This window comes from Balaenoptera ricei, chromosome 4, assembly GCF_028023285.1.
Source record: "Balaenoptera ricei isolate mBalRic1 chromosome 4, mBalRic1.hap2, whole genome shotgun sequence".
Classification (NCBI taxonomy): Eukaryota; Metazoa; Chordata; class Mammalia; order Artiodactyla; family Balaenopteridae; genus Balaenoptera; species Balaenoptera ricei.
Genome location: NC_082642.1, coordinates 105,654,420 through 105,670,028, shown reverse-complemented (window position 1 = coordinate 105,670,028; position 15,609 = coordinate 105,654,420).

Below are 15,609 nucleotides of genomic sequence, written 5' to 3'. Positions count from 1 at the left end.
TGTGGCTTTTCAAGGGTACACATGTCACTTTATAACAGAAGGACCACCGTTGCAGGTTGGGTTCTCTGGAAAGCAGACTCCGAGACAGAGTATTCACTGTGCAGAATGTTTATTACGGACGACCCATGAACAACACCTGCGGAAGGAAGTCAGCAGGGATGCAAGCTGAACAGCCTCTTCTGACTCCACTGGGTAGCTCTGGAGCTACAGTGGTCCTTAGAGAGCTTATTATTGGTCTGAAATGGCTGGGGTTTTCTACCCTCCCATTGATCAGTTATTACGTGTGGGCCACCCGCTTCTACCACCAAGGGTGTGACCTTGAATGAGGCAGCTCTCTGCAGTCGGAGCAATTCCAGAAGGAGCTGCATCTGGGGGTTGTCTGCTGATAACACATCCAACAGCTGGGGCAACAAGTCCTTCCTTGAAGCAGGATCTGGGCAACGTCATCATGTCCACCACATCCTGAATTATAAATAAAACTAGAGACTCCCACCCACCACCCTCACAGTTAATCACTCTTGGGATTTTTGATGTGTCCTTCCAGACCTTTTCCTATGTATCACTGTACTGTTTTCTCTGTGTCTCTGTGTGTGTATGTGAGCGTGTAAGTGGCATTAGACCATAGGTTTTTGATCCATAGCTTTTTCATTCACCAATAGGACTTAGAGATCTACCTTGATTCTTTTGGATTAGCACGTCCCTAACAATATGCCACTTATATGAATATTGTTAAGAACTGATATTTGCCAATCCAGTATCCATTCTACCCTTCCTCTTTCCTCCTGAGTTTATTTAGGGTGACAACGTGCCCAGATAAAGCAGTACATTTTCCAGGTGCCTTTGTACACAGTTCTGGCCAAGATATGGAAGTGGAGGTCACTATGTGAGGCTTCTAGGAAAGCTCTTCGAATGCTGCTGACTCAGCTGTCATGTACTCTCCCTCCTCCCTTCTATTTAGAGCACAGTTGTGATGCCTGAGGAGAGTGTCAGGAACCTCCCTGAGACCAGCTGGATGGGAGCAAGTCTTAAGGACAGCAGGGAGGAAAGGTAGAAAGGACCTGGTCTGTTGATGGTATTGTGGATCTGTTTCACCAGCCCTGGACCAACTATCTCCAAATTCTTCAGTGTGAGAAAAAAAATCATCTATTTGGCCAAGGCTCTCTATCTATTATGTGCACCAGGAACCAATCCCTAACTAATGCAAGTATACTACAGTTTACCAATTCCAAGTTGATAGATAATTTGTTTTCAAGTTTACAAAGCCGCAATAAGCATCCTTGTATAAGTCTCCTTGTGTGTGTGTATGAATGTTTCTCTAGGATTCAGAAAAGAGGAATTCCAGGCTGATAGGGCAAGAACATGCTCAGTTTTAACCAGAGTGACTCTAAAGACAATGGTATCGTTACGGAACCAGGTTCATTTGGCCCGAGGCACAGCAAGCCAAAACACTGAGACCCTGAGGTTAGCAGCAAAGAGAGTTTCTTTGCAAGGCAGCCAAGCAAGAAGATGGAAGAACAAATCTCAAGTCCTCCTACCCGAAGGCAAGGGGCTCAGGGTATTTATGAAATAAAGAATAAAAAAACAGGGCGGTCTGAGCTGTGGGGAGCGTGGGGAACATGGAGAAAGGTGATTGGAAAAAGGTGCGATAATCATTCTGTGCAGGTGTAATTTGGCTTCTGGGCTCCGCACATGCCGAGGGTGGAGTTTTCAGCCCTCTGACGTTAAAAGGTCACACTCTCGCATGGCTATTTGAAGGGTCGGAAGTCCTAGGTAGTCCTAACCTGCAGCTCAAAATAGATGCAGCTGACTCCAAGTTCCTGGAAAACAACTTGGGCAGACATCTTATTGTTTAGGCTACGTGCAGCTTGGAGGACTTACAAGTCTTAAAACAACCTTGATTAGTGAAGGCAGGGGAAGTGGATTTGACTAATAATTACCCACAGTTTCAACATCTCCTCCACTCCTCTTTGTTTTCATACACCATCAATTTCAACCTTGATATTATTACCTCTACTTTTTCCCAATTGATGACTACAACATTGTTTTATTTTGCATTTTCTGGATTATTAGTGGTAAACATCTTTTCATATGTTTGATGAACAATTGTGTTGCCAAACTATGTACATTTTTCCATTTGGTTGCTTATCTTTTTCTTACTGATTTTTAGGAATTTTTCACTTGACATTTAACTTTCTCTTTATATCATGATATTTTAAACCTATGATAAAAAATTAAATTCTGGAATTTTATCAATTTAAGTTTAATGTTAGTTGATAACACTTTAGAATTTGGTTTCTATAATAATTAAAATTATAAAGGTAATTTTTCCATAAAACTTTACTGCCTTGGAGCAATTAAGACAAACTAGATTGAATTAGAAGGAAAGCCCAATTTATAGATGAATATAAACCAGTGGTTATTAAATTGTATTAACAAAGAAGTGTTTGGTATAGTCCTTCACTATTAAAAAAAATTTGAAATTAACACGCAAATTGTTTAACTTCTAATAGCTATTGCTATATCATTTTGGAAATATTTTGTATTTTATGTGTTCCAGAATTTTTCAAAACCACAACCAGGGGGTATTTTTTGGAAATTTATACCTGAAAATTTAAAAAATTATTCAGTTTAGTTTAATGTAACAGACATGTATTGAATATATACTAAGTGCAAGGGACCATGGCAAGATTTGTAACAACATGCGTGGACCTTGAGGGCATTACATGTAAGCGAAATAAATCAGACAGTGGAAGACAAATACTGCATGATCTCACTTATAGGTGGAATCTGAAAAAGCCTAATTCAGAGGAACAGAGAGTAGAATGGTGGTTGCCAGGAGCTGGGGGTTGGGGGTAAGAGGGAGATATTGGCCAAAGGGTAAAAACATCCAATTATAAGATAAATAAGTTCTGGGGATAATATACAGAATGGTGACTTTAGTTAACAATATTGTATTATATACTTGAAAGTTTTTAAGAGTGTAGATCATCATATACACATACACACACATGGTAATTATATGAGGTGATGGAGGCGTTAATTAACTTATTATGGTAATCATTTTGTAATATACGTGTATATCAAATCATCACGTTGTACATCTTTAACACAATGTTATATGTCAATTATATCTCAGTAAAGCTGGGGAAAAAGGGACCATGGCAAGGGCACAGAATATAAAAAGTGAGTAACAAATAGATTGGAAGGATTGCTATAATAATTATAAGACCTAAATTTTATCGTGCACTTACAATATATATCTAAATGCAATGCTAAGTTAGTTTCAGTAAGAAGAAATAAGTAGTTGTAAATCAGAAATTGTCGATAAAGATAGGTACATATCCTTGAGGTAGTTGATCACAAAATCCTCAATATGAAATTTGAGTCAAATAATTAAAATATCTTGATAATTTATTCTCTAAATCCCCAGCAAATTCCATTTTACTATACACTTAGTAAATAATTTGGGATCATATAACAAACTTGCACTGCACAGTTTGTGGGATATTAGCTTCCCGACCAGGGATTGAACCCAGGCCCACAGCAGTGAGAGCACGGAGTCCTAATCACTGGAGTGCCAGGGAATTCCCTGGATCATGTAAGTTTGAAAGTGAACAGCAGTTTAGCAAGGATTAAATATTTCATAAATTCTGGATAAGTAGAGTCCAAATTAACATTAACCGTACCTAGGCTACTCACTTGGCCCTTAGCCAAGTTAACCCTGACTTTGAACCTCCGCTCTGTGGAGGCCAGGGAATTGTAGTTGGTCTCAGCTAGTGCCTGGAATGGTTTGAAACAGACTTAGCATTCATAAGTCCGTGAAATTTTCTAGCTCCATTGCCCATTACAACTTCTCAACGTTCCTCTCCAACTGTTATTATTTGAGGGGGGGAGTACAGTGTTATGACTTAGAGTATAAGATTTAGGATAAAAACATATATTCGAGTCCTGATTTGGGGACTTAATGACCTAAGATCTCTTAAGATGATCTGAGCTTTAATTTCTTCATCTATAAATTAGGAATCGTAATAAAGACTCCCTCAAATAGCTTCTATGAGGATCAAATAGATAATGAACAAGTGTGAAAGTTCTTTGTAAATTGGAAAGTTCTATACAGATGCTATTATTTGTTGTTGCTGAATTAAATTGAATTCAGTTGATTCCCTTTGAAGATAGTATTAATTTTGCCTTGGTGGAGAAGAGAAGCATTGAGATCTATCTCCACGTCTTTTACGGCCCTTTAATAGTCATGGGAAGTCTTGTTAAAGGTGTGATATATCTATATCTACAAGGATATATGCGTCAATATATCTCTGTATCCATATGGAACCTAGCATCTCTATGCCTTATTCTGACACAGTCACTCAAGAGAGATTTCTGTCCAGGGGAAAAGTTCAAGATAATAAACACACCTTGCTACTGTAAGGCCTTTATCCCAATGGGGAACCCAATTCTAATGAGTTACATTCTATTACATAAAGAATTCCTTTTGCCTAGGTTACAGGGAGGCTTAGCACCTAGAAGTGTCTGTAAACTGAAATGCCCAGAAAGGCAAAGCAAGTCATTTTAATTAGTGACCCTGACTGGTCATATTAATACAAAGTGGTGGAAACTGGGAAGCACTTTTTTGTCTAGAGGCCACAGCTGCTACTCAACAGCTTCCCACTATTTCCCCAATCTTCCAACTTTAAGAGAACATAAAAATCTAGATTTTTATGGAATTTATTTTCCAATTTTCAAAATATGCCGTGGGCAGCAAAAAATGGTTGGATCTGGCCCATGAACTTCTTACTTGGGATTCATGGCCTACAGTCAACACAGGCAGAGCTACTTCCTTGTCTATTCCCTCTGAGGTTCCGATTACATCTTAGTCCTTTGTGTTTTAGAAGCAAGACCTGTCTAGGGAGGAGTGAGCAAGCAGACTGACGTCAGCGGGTCAGTGGTGGCAACCTTGGTTGCATACTGTAATCATCTGAAGAGCTTTCAAAAATGCTGATGCCTAGGTCCCAATCCCAGAGATTCCGATTCGCCTGACCTGGGTTACATCCCGAGCATGGGAATTTTGTAAAATTTCCCAAGAGATTCTAATGTGCAGCCCAGTTGTTGTCACCAAAGTGATAAAGGGAAGTGGAGAGTTTGCCCAACACCTAGAGTAGTGGTTGTTAGTACATTCAGACAGAAGTGGGAAAGTGCTGAAGCCTTATGGGGATCCACATCAGAAAAGGAAATAGTTTTGAGCACTGACATTAAAATCCTAAACGGGAAAGGATTTATACAGTATTTTTAGACCATGTTTAATGTTTCAGACCACGATTAAAATTTGCATAGACTCTGCAAAGTTTGTGTTTCTACAATATTTCATGAAAGGTGTTTTGCCTTACTTTGTCATGCACTTAGTTCTCTAAAGGAGAGCTAGTTGAACACTGCCACAGGTGGTGTGAAATGAGGCCGAGTACTTTTGGAACTTCAGTGACATATGCTATTCTCGTCTATCCAGCTTTCCCTCCCCTCTGGAAACAGAGCTATTCTCTGCTGTGGGAAAACCATTCTTAAGATTCAGGGGAGGCTGATGTTTGCTCCCACTCCCAGCACCTCAATATACACCAATTCAAAGAGGGTGAGAGCGTGAACAAGGTTAGCCAAGCCCTCCATCCTCCTGGCCAGTGATTGATGTAAGCAATGACCTGAGAGAGTCAGTCTTCCCTACGATTTGATATCTGGGTGCTTTTTGGGAGGAAGGGGGGAAAAGACAGATACTGATAGAGTTGGAGCTATAGAGATAAAAAAAGAAATAGAGAGGGCTAGAGAGATGGGGGGCGGGGAGGCTCTCTGTTTTTGGAATGGAGCATTGTAAAAATAATTTAGGTTAGGTTCATTTGCAGCCATCTGTCTCAGCCTCAGGGAGGACATTGAAAAGAATGAGGCCAAGTACAGAGACGATCAGACAGGAGAGATCCAAAGAGCTGATACATTCTTTGAGCCGCGTATCCTGCTGTCTGAATATTTGTTATGTGAGTAGATTGCCTTTTCTACCTAAGCTATTTTAAGCCAGGTTTCTGCTGTTGACTACTGCATTGGAATTAATCTGCATCCTCAATTCCTAAACTGGTGTGAGTAGGGTCATCAATTTACTCTAAACCATGATACACACACCTGCTAAAATGGGACTTAGTTCAGAAGACAGGAAGAATGAGCTTTCTTTTCTACACCAGATTAAAATTTTATCAGAAGGGAATAATCCAAGTGGGAAAATATACTCATTACACCAGCCAGTAAATCTGCAGAGACCTAAGCTCTGATCAGGTCCAGTTTTATTCCATATACAGGACCTGAGAGAGGAGCTCAGGGAGCATAAACAGAGGAAGACATACACATCCCCTATCTTTCAGTTCATCCTCCCTAAACTGACCTATAAATTCAATGTAATTCTAGTGATTTTTGTGGAAGTTGACAAGCTGATTTTACACTTTATATGGGAATGCCAAGGGTCAAGAATAGCTGAGACAATTGCAAAGAAGAAAGCAGATACCAGATATAAGACTTATACCATCGTAGTAATTAAGAGTATAAGTCACTGCATAGACAGAGATAGAACAGAGCATCTATTATTTTCCTAAACTTTTTGAACTAATTTTAAATTTACAGAAAAGTTGCAAACATAGTACAAAACAATTATCTTATATCCAGTACCCCACAACCCCTAATATTACCATCTTATGACTGACTTTTAAAATAAGCTTTTTTTATTGGAGTATAATTGCTTTACAATGTTGTGTTTGTTAGTTTCTGCTGTACAACAAAGTAAATCAGGTATATGTATACATATATCCCCTCCCTCTTCGATCTTCCTCTCCTCCCGCCCCCCCAGCCATCCCACCCATCTAGGTCATCACATAGCACCGAGATGAGCTCCCTGTGCTATACAGCAGGTTCCCACTGGCTATTTATTTTACACATGGTAGTGTATATTTGACATGTGAAATTGTGTGTTTTGTTTAAATTTGTGATTTTTTTTTTCCTATTATCTGTGACCTTGAATACTGATTAACAAACGCAAAGAAAAGTTATCAGTTGTATTTTCTCCTTTGCAAATTCTCTTTCCTGATGAATTCCCAATCTTTGGAGTCTTAGTGTTTTTCCTGTAAATTTGTCTGAATTTTTATATTTTAAATGTGTTGTCACACTGGTACAAATAATTTCAACATATTATTTATCTTTTAATTTTTTGATCCAACAGTTTAGTTAAAAATCTAATACTTAAACATCTTTTTAAAAATCTATTCACATTTTGAGAGCTATTTTGCTCTCAATGGTGACATATCATTTTACTCTTTGAGAAATATTTTGAATTCTGAAAAGAGCCAGGAACCATTCATAGCTGGTTCAGGTAACCAGAGCACAGATACACACATATCATTTTGGTAAGAAAATGAACAAACTGGAAAACAAAACCATCAGCCAACTGTGATGATAATATGATGGTAACATTATGATTTTCTTGTGTGATTAAGAAACTGCTTAAAAGCAAATTTCAAAAGCATTTTTTAAATGGCAGCATCAGATGGATTACATGAGATCTTATGGAAGTCAATTTGAAGCATAATGGAAAAAATTATTTCGCCATTCTGAATTTTGTGACATAATGAAGGGACACATGGAGTGGAAGAAAGACTCTGCAGAGAGATTCAGAGGAGCTCTGTTAGCTCCAGTCACTATTAAGATGTATAATCATTGGCAAGTTTTGCAATTCTTCTATTCATTCAACAAATACTTCTTGGGCAGAAGCAAGAGAACTACAATCCTGCAGTGTGTGGAACACAAACCACATTCACAGAAAGATAGACAAGATGAAAAGGCAGAGGGCTATGTACCAGATGAAGGAACAAGATAAAACCCCAGAAAAACAACTAAATGAAATGGAGATAAGCAACCTTCCAGAAAAAGAATTCAGAATAATGATAGTGAAGATGATCCAGGACCTTGGAAAAAGAATGGAGGCAAAGATCGAGAAAATGCAAGAAATGTTTAACAAACACCTAGAAGAATTAAAGAACAAACAAACAGAGATGAACAATACAATAACTGAAATGAAAAATACACTAGAAGGAAGCAATAGCAGAATAACTGAGGCAGAAGAACAGATAAGTGACTTGGAAGACAGAATGGTGGAATTCACTGCCACAGAACAAAATAAAGAAAAAAGAATGAAAAGAAATGAAGACAGCCTAAGAGGTTTCTGGGACAACATTGAATGCAAAAACATTCGCATTATAGGGGTCCAAGAAGGAAAAGAGAGACAGAAAATACCCAAGAAAATATTTGAAGAGATTATAGTTGAAAACTTCCCTAACATGGGAAAGGAAATAGCCACCCAAGACCAGGAAGCACAGAGAGTCCCATACAGGATAAACCCAAGGAGAAACACACCGAGACACAAAGTAATCAAATTAGCAAATATTAAAGACAAAGAAATATTATTGAAAGCAGCAGGGGAAAAACAACAAGTAACATACAAGAGAACTCCCATAAGGTTAACAGCTGATTTCTCAGCAGAAACTCCACAAGCCAGAAGGGAGTGGCATGATATACTTAAAGTGATGAAAGGGAAGAACCTACAACCAAGATTACTCTACCTGGCAAGGATCTCATTCAGATTCGATGGAGAAATCAAAAGCTTTACAGACAAGCAAAAGCTAAGAGAATTCAGCACCACCAAACCAGCTCTACAACAAATGCTAAAGGAACTTCTCTAAGTGGGAAACACAAGAGAAGAAAAGGACCTACAAAAACAAACCCAAAACAATTAAGAAAATGGTCATAGGAACATACATATCGATAATTATCTTAAACGTGAATGGATTAAATGCTCCAACCAAAAGACACAGGATTGCTGAATGGATATAAAAACAAGACCCATATATATGCTGTCTACAAGAGACCCACTTCAGACCTACAGACACATACACACTGAAAGTGAGGGGATGGAAAAACATATTTCATGCAAATGGAAATCAAAAGAAAGCTGGAGTAGCAATACTCATATCAGATAAAATAGACTTTAAAATAAAGACTATTACAAGAGACAAGGAAGGACACTACCTAATGATCAAGGGATCGATCCAAGAAGAAGATATAACAATTACAAATATATATGCACCCAACATAGGAACACCTCAATACATAAGGCAACTGCTAACAGCTATAAAAGAGGAAATTGACAGTAACACAATCATAGTGGGGGACTTTAACACCTCACTTATACCAATGGACAGATCATCCAAACAGAAAATTAATAAGGAAACAAAAGCTTTAAATGACACAATAGACCAGATAGATATAACTGATATTTATAGGACAGTCCATCCAAAAACAGCAGATTACACTTTCTTCTCAAGTGCACACGGAACACTCTCCAGGATAGATCACATCTTGGGTCCCAAGTCAAGCCTCAGTAAATTTAAGAAAATTGAAATCATATCAAGCATCTTTTCTGACCACAACGCTGTGAGCTAAGAAATCAATTACAAGGGAAAAAACGTAAAAAACACAAACACATGGTGGCTAAACAATACATTACTAAATAACCAAGAGATCACTGAAGAAATCAAAGAGGAAATCAAAAAATACCTAGAGACAATGACAATGAAAACACAATGATGCAAAACCTATGGGATGCAGCAAAAGCAGTTCTAAGAGGGAAGTTTATAGCTATACAAGCCTACCTCAAGAAACAAGAAAAATCTCAAATAAACAATCTAACGTTACACCTAAAGGAACTAGAGAGAGAAGAACAAAGGAATTAGAGAGAGAAGAACAAAGGAACTAGACAGAGAAGAACAAACAAATCCCAACGTTAGCAGAAGGAAAGAAATCATCAAGATCAGAGCAGAAATAAATGAAATAGAAACAAAGAAAACAATAGCAAAGATCAATAAAACTAAAAGCTGGTTCTTTGAGAAGATAAACAAAATTGATAAACTATTAGCCAGACTGATCAACAAAAAGAGGGAGAGGACTCAAATCAATAAAATTAGGAATGAAAAAGGAGAAGTTACAACAGACATGGCAGAAATACAAAGCATCCTAAGAGACTACTACAAGCAACTCTATGCCAATAAAATGGACAACCTGGAAGAAATGGACAAATTCTTAGAAAGGTATAACCTTCCAACACTGAACCAGGAAGAAATAGAATATATGAACAGACTAATCATAAGTAATGAAATTGAAACTGTGATTAAAAATCTTCCAACAAACAAAAGTCCAGGACCAGATGGCTTCACAGGTGAATTCTATCAAACATTTAGAGAAGAGCGAACACCCATCCTTCTCAAACTCTTCCAAAAAATTGCAGAGGAAGGAACACTCCCAAACTCATTCTAGGAGGCCACCATCACCCTGATACCAAAAGCAGACAAAGATACTACAAAAAAAGAAAATTACAGACCATTATCACTGATGACTATAGATGCAAAAATCCTCAACAAAATACTAGTAAACAGAAGCCAACAACACATTAAAAAGATCATACACCATGATCAAGTGGGATTTATCCCAGGGATGCAAGGATTCTTCAGTATACACAAATCAATCAATCTGATACACCATATTAACAAATTGAAGAAGAAAAACCATATGATCCTTTCAATAGATGCAGAAAAAGTTTTGACAAAATTCAACACCCATTTATGATAAAAACTCTCCAGAAAGTGGGCATAGAGGGAACCTACCTCAACATAATAAAGGCCATATACGACAAACCCAGAGCAAACATCATTCTCAATGGTGAAAAACTGAAAGCATTTCCTCTAAGATCAGGAACAAGACAAGGATGTCCACTCTCACAACTATTATTCAACATAGTTTTGGAAGTCCTAGCCACAGCAATCAGTGAAGAAAAAGAAATAAAAGGAACACAAATTGGAAAAGAAGAAGTAAAACTGTCACTGTTTGCAGATGACATGATACTATACATAGAGAATCCTAAAGATGCCACCAGAAAACTACTAGAGCTAATCAATGAATTTGGTAAAGTTGCAGGATACAAAATTAATGCACAGAAATCTCTTGCATTCCTATATACTAATGATGAAAAATCTGAAAGAGAAATTAAGGAAACACTCCCATTTACCATTGCAACAAAAAGAATAAAATACCTAGAAATAAACCTACCTAGGGGGACAAAAGACCTGTATGCAGTAAACTATAAGACACTGATGAAAGAAATTAAAGATGATACAAATAGATGGAGAGATATACCATGTTCTTGGATTGGAAGAATCAACATTGTGAAAATGACTCTACTACCCAAAGCAATCTACAGATTCAATGCAATCCCTATCAAACTACCACTGGCATTTTTCACAGAACTAGAACAAAAAATTTCACAATTTGTATGGAAACACAAAAGACCCCGAATAGCCAAAGCAATCTAGAGAACGAAAAATGGAGCTGGAGGAATCAGGCTCCCTGACTTCAGACTATATTACAAAGCTACTGTAATCAAGACAGTTTGGTACTGGCACAAAAACAGAAACATAGATCAATGGAACAGGATAGAAAGCCCAGAGATAAACCCACGCACATATGGTCACCTTATCTTTGATAAAGGAGGCAAGCATATACAGTGGAGAAAAGACAGCCTCTTCAATAAGTGGTGCTGGGAAAACTGGACAGGTACATGTATAAGTATTAAATTAGAACACTCCCTGACACCATACACAAAAATAAACTCAAAATGGATTAAAGACCTAAGTGTAAGGCCAGACACTATCAAACTCTTAGAGGAAAACATAGGCAGAACACTCTATGACATACATCACAGCAAGATCCTTTTTGACCCAGCTCCTAGAGAAATGGAAATAAAAACAGAAATAAACAAATGGGACCTAATGAAACTTAAAAGCTTTTGCACAGCAAAGGAAACCATAAACAAGACCAAAAGACAACCCTCAGAATGGGAGAAAACATGTGCAAATGAAGCAACTGACAAAGGATTAATCTCCAAGATTTACAAGCAGCTCATGCAGCTCAATAACAAAAAACAAACAACCCAATCCAAAAATGGGCAGAAGACCTAAATAGACATTTCCCCAAAGAAGATATACAGATTGCCAACAAACACATGAAAGAATGCTAAACATCATTAATCATTAGAGAAATGCAAATCAAAACTACAGTGAGATATCATCTCACACCAGTCAGAATGGCCATCATCAAAAAATCTAGAAACAATAATTGCTGGAGAGGGTGTGGAGAAAAGGGAACACTCTTGCACTGTTGGTGGGAATGTAAATTGATACAGCCACTATGGAGAACAGTATGGAGGTTCCTTAAAAAACTAAAAATAGAACTACCATACGACCCAACAATCCCACTACTGGGCATATACCCTGAGAAAACCATAATTCAAAAAGAGTCATGTATCACAATGTTCATTGCAGCTCTATTTACAATAGCCAGGACATGGAAGCAACCTAAGTGTCCATCATCGGATGAATGGATAAAGAAGATGTGGCACATATATACAATGCAATATTACTCAGCCATAAAAAGAAATGAAATGGAGGTATTTGTAGTGAGGTGGATGGACTTAGAGTCTGTCATACAGAATGAAGTAAGTCAGAAAGAGAGAAACAAATACAGTGTGCTAACACATATTTGGAACACAGACATTTGGAATCTAAGGAAAAAAAAAAAAAAAAAGGTCATGAAGAACCTAGTGGCAAGACGGGAATAAAGACACAGACCTACTAGAGAATGGACTTGAGGATATCGGGAGGGGGAGGGGTAAGATGTGACAGGGTGAGAGAGTGGCATGGACATATATACAGTACCAAATGTAAAATAGATAGCTAATGGGAAGCAGCCGCATAGCACAGGGAGATCAGCTCTGTGCTTTGTGACCACCTAGAGGGATGGGATGGGGAGGGTGGGAGGGAGGGAGATGCAAGAGGGAAGAGGTATGGAAACATATGTATATGTATAACTGATTCACTTTGTTATAAAGCAGAAACTAACACACCATTGTAAAGCAATTATACTCCAATAAAATGTTTAAAAAAAAATTCTAAAAAAAAAAAAAAAAGACACATGCACCCCAATGTTCATTGCAGCAGTATTTACAATAGCCAGGTCATGGAAGCAACCTAAATGCCCATCGACTGACAAATGGATAAAGAAGTTGTGGTACATATATACAATGGAATATTACTCAGCCATAAAAAGGAACGAAATTGGGTCATTTGTAGAGACGTGGATGCATCTAGAGACTGTCATACAGAGTGAAGTAAGTCAGAAAGAGAAAAACAAATAATGTATATTAACGCATATATGTGGAACCTAGAAAATGGTACAAATGAACTGGTTTGCAGAGTGGAAATTGAGACACAGAAGTAGAGAAAAAACGTTTGGACACCAAGGGTGGAAAGCGGCGGGGGGAGTGGGGGGTGGTGTGATGAATTGGGAGATTGGGATTGACATGTATACACTGATGTGTATAAAATGGATGACTAAGAAGAACAAATAAATAAGTAATAAATAAACATAAAATAAATAAATAAACAATTTAAAAAATAAACAAAACAAAAAACCAAATACTTGTTGAGTGCTTACGGCATGCTGGGCTCTGTCTTAAGCACTGGAGATATGTTAATAAACCAAACAGCCAACAACTATGCCTTCTAGAATTTGTATTCTAATGGGGAGTGGCAAAGAATAAACAAAACAAGCAGTGAAATAGTAGGTTAGAAGACAAATTTCTTCCAAATTTATTCCGTAGCACTAGTTAAGTAGAGAAGGGCCATAGGGAGTATGGGGGTGGAGAGAAGGGACATTTACAATTTTAAGTAGGTGGTCAGGGAAGACCTCATTGAGAAGGTGAGAAGTTAAGCATACAGCTTGAGGGAGGTGAGAGAAAAAGCCAGGTTGTTATCTGGGGAGAAGCATCCCAGGCAGAGAGAAGAAGAAACTCCCTGAGGAGGACTGGTGCCCGGGATATTTTAGGAAGAGAAAGTGGCTACTATGGCTGAGGTGAGATGAATGAGGGGAAGAGTCGCAGCAGAGGAGCTGAGAAAGATACGGGGAGAGGGGAGGGCAGATCAGTCCAAGAACTCTGGCTTTTATTTTGAGAGAAATTAGGAGCCACACGACGTTTGGATTGACGTGATCTGCCTTTCGCTTTAGCTGGAGCACTGTGGCGCTCTGCTGAGAGCAGGTTGTGGAGGGAAGGGGGTGGGAGCAGGGAGGCTAGTCAGGAGGTTGCTATGATAATCCAGGTGAGGGACGATGGCAGCCTAGAGCTTCTGGTTGTGTGGGAGGTGGTAGCTTGGTAGAGAATGGGGTCAAGTTCTGGATATATTTTTTATTCAATATTCTCATAGGGATTGCTCATAATATATGATAATCATAATATCTAAATTATCTTAATAAATTGCGATTAGTTTTTGATATTATGTTCCTTAAGACGCTCATAAAAGTATAAAATGTTATAGAAATCTAAAGTGCGTGATCAAAAGGAATGATCGCATGTGCTGGAGCAGCGACCAAGTGTACAGTCTGATTGTAAGACTCTTGTCTGTGAATGCATATGAGGGTTCATTGTCATTTGAAGAACATGGGCAAAATAGTAAAAGTCTGCAGCTGACAGTTAGATGACCCATTCCCTGTGGGCATGTTAAAGGTTTTGCCCACCTAGAGATAATAGTTTATCAATGACTCTTTTCTCAGATTTCATTAGAAGAGCCAATTAAATATGGCTTAAGAACCAAGGGATTAAAGTGTCTGGGACAAGCATATAGTCTCCCTCTAGGCCAGAATGGAATCTATTCCCTAAGAAGTAGCCTTAGCTCCGTGTATCTAAGGCCTTAAATATTCTAAAAGTTAGAGAAACAGCATGTACTAAGCGTATACTAGGCCAAGCTCTGTGGTAGGTGCTTATATAAGTTCTCTCCTGCCATCTTCATAACAATTCATTGGAGTATTTTTCATCTCATTTCATGAGTGTGGAAACTCAGACACATTGAGGGAAAATGATTTAAAGGGTAATACAGTTAGTGAGCGAGGGAGGTAGGATTTAAATTAGTCTGCATGCCTACATGCAAGGCTGATCTTTTTGTTGTATCTTATAAATGAAGTATGCAGGACTCCAGGGCTCCAAAGAACTTAGAAAGATCAAGGCTGGGAGACAGTGTGGATGGATGACCGCAGGGGTGGGTATCTCGGAGAGGAGATGTGGGCAGTTGTGGTTTCAACACCTGGTCATGCATTCGAATCACCAGGGATATCGGGGATATAAAAACATTTATTTTGAAAAAGACTTTCAGGTGACTTCTCTGTAGGCAGCCTGTCAATTATCTTCCCTTCCATTCAGGATGGGGAGCAACTCAGAATGAGGGGTAGGGCCAAAAGTAACAAACGGAAACATAGAGCCCGTAGGTAGCAACCTGAAACTCACTGGCCACGAGTCTAAAGAAATCTGGGCTTCATGCAATTTGTGTCAAACAAGTTTTCTCTTCAGTTTTGTTTCTAAGCAACTAATCTTTTTGAGGTACTGAGGTGTCATTCCCTGCATTATGACTGTGTCATGGAATCATAGAAAACTAGAGGTGG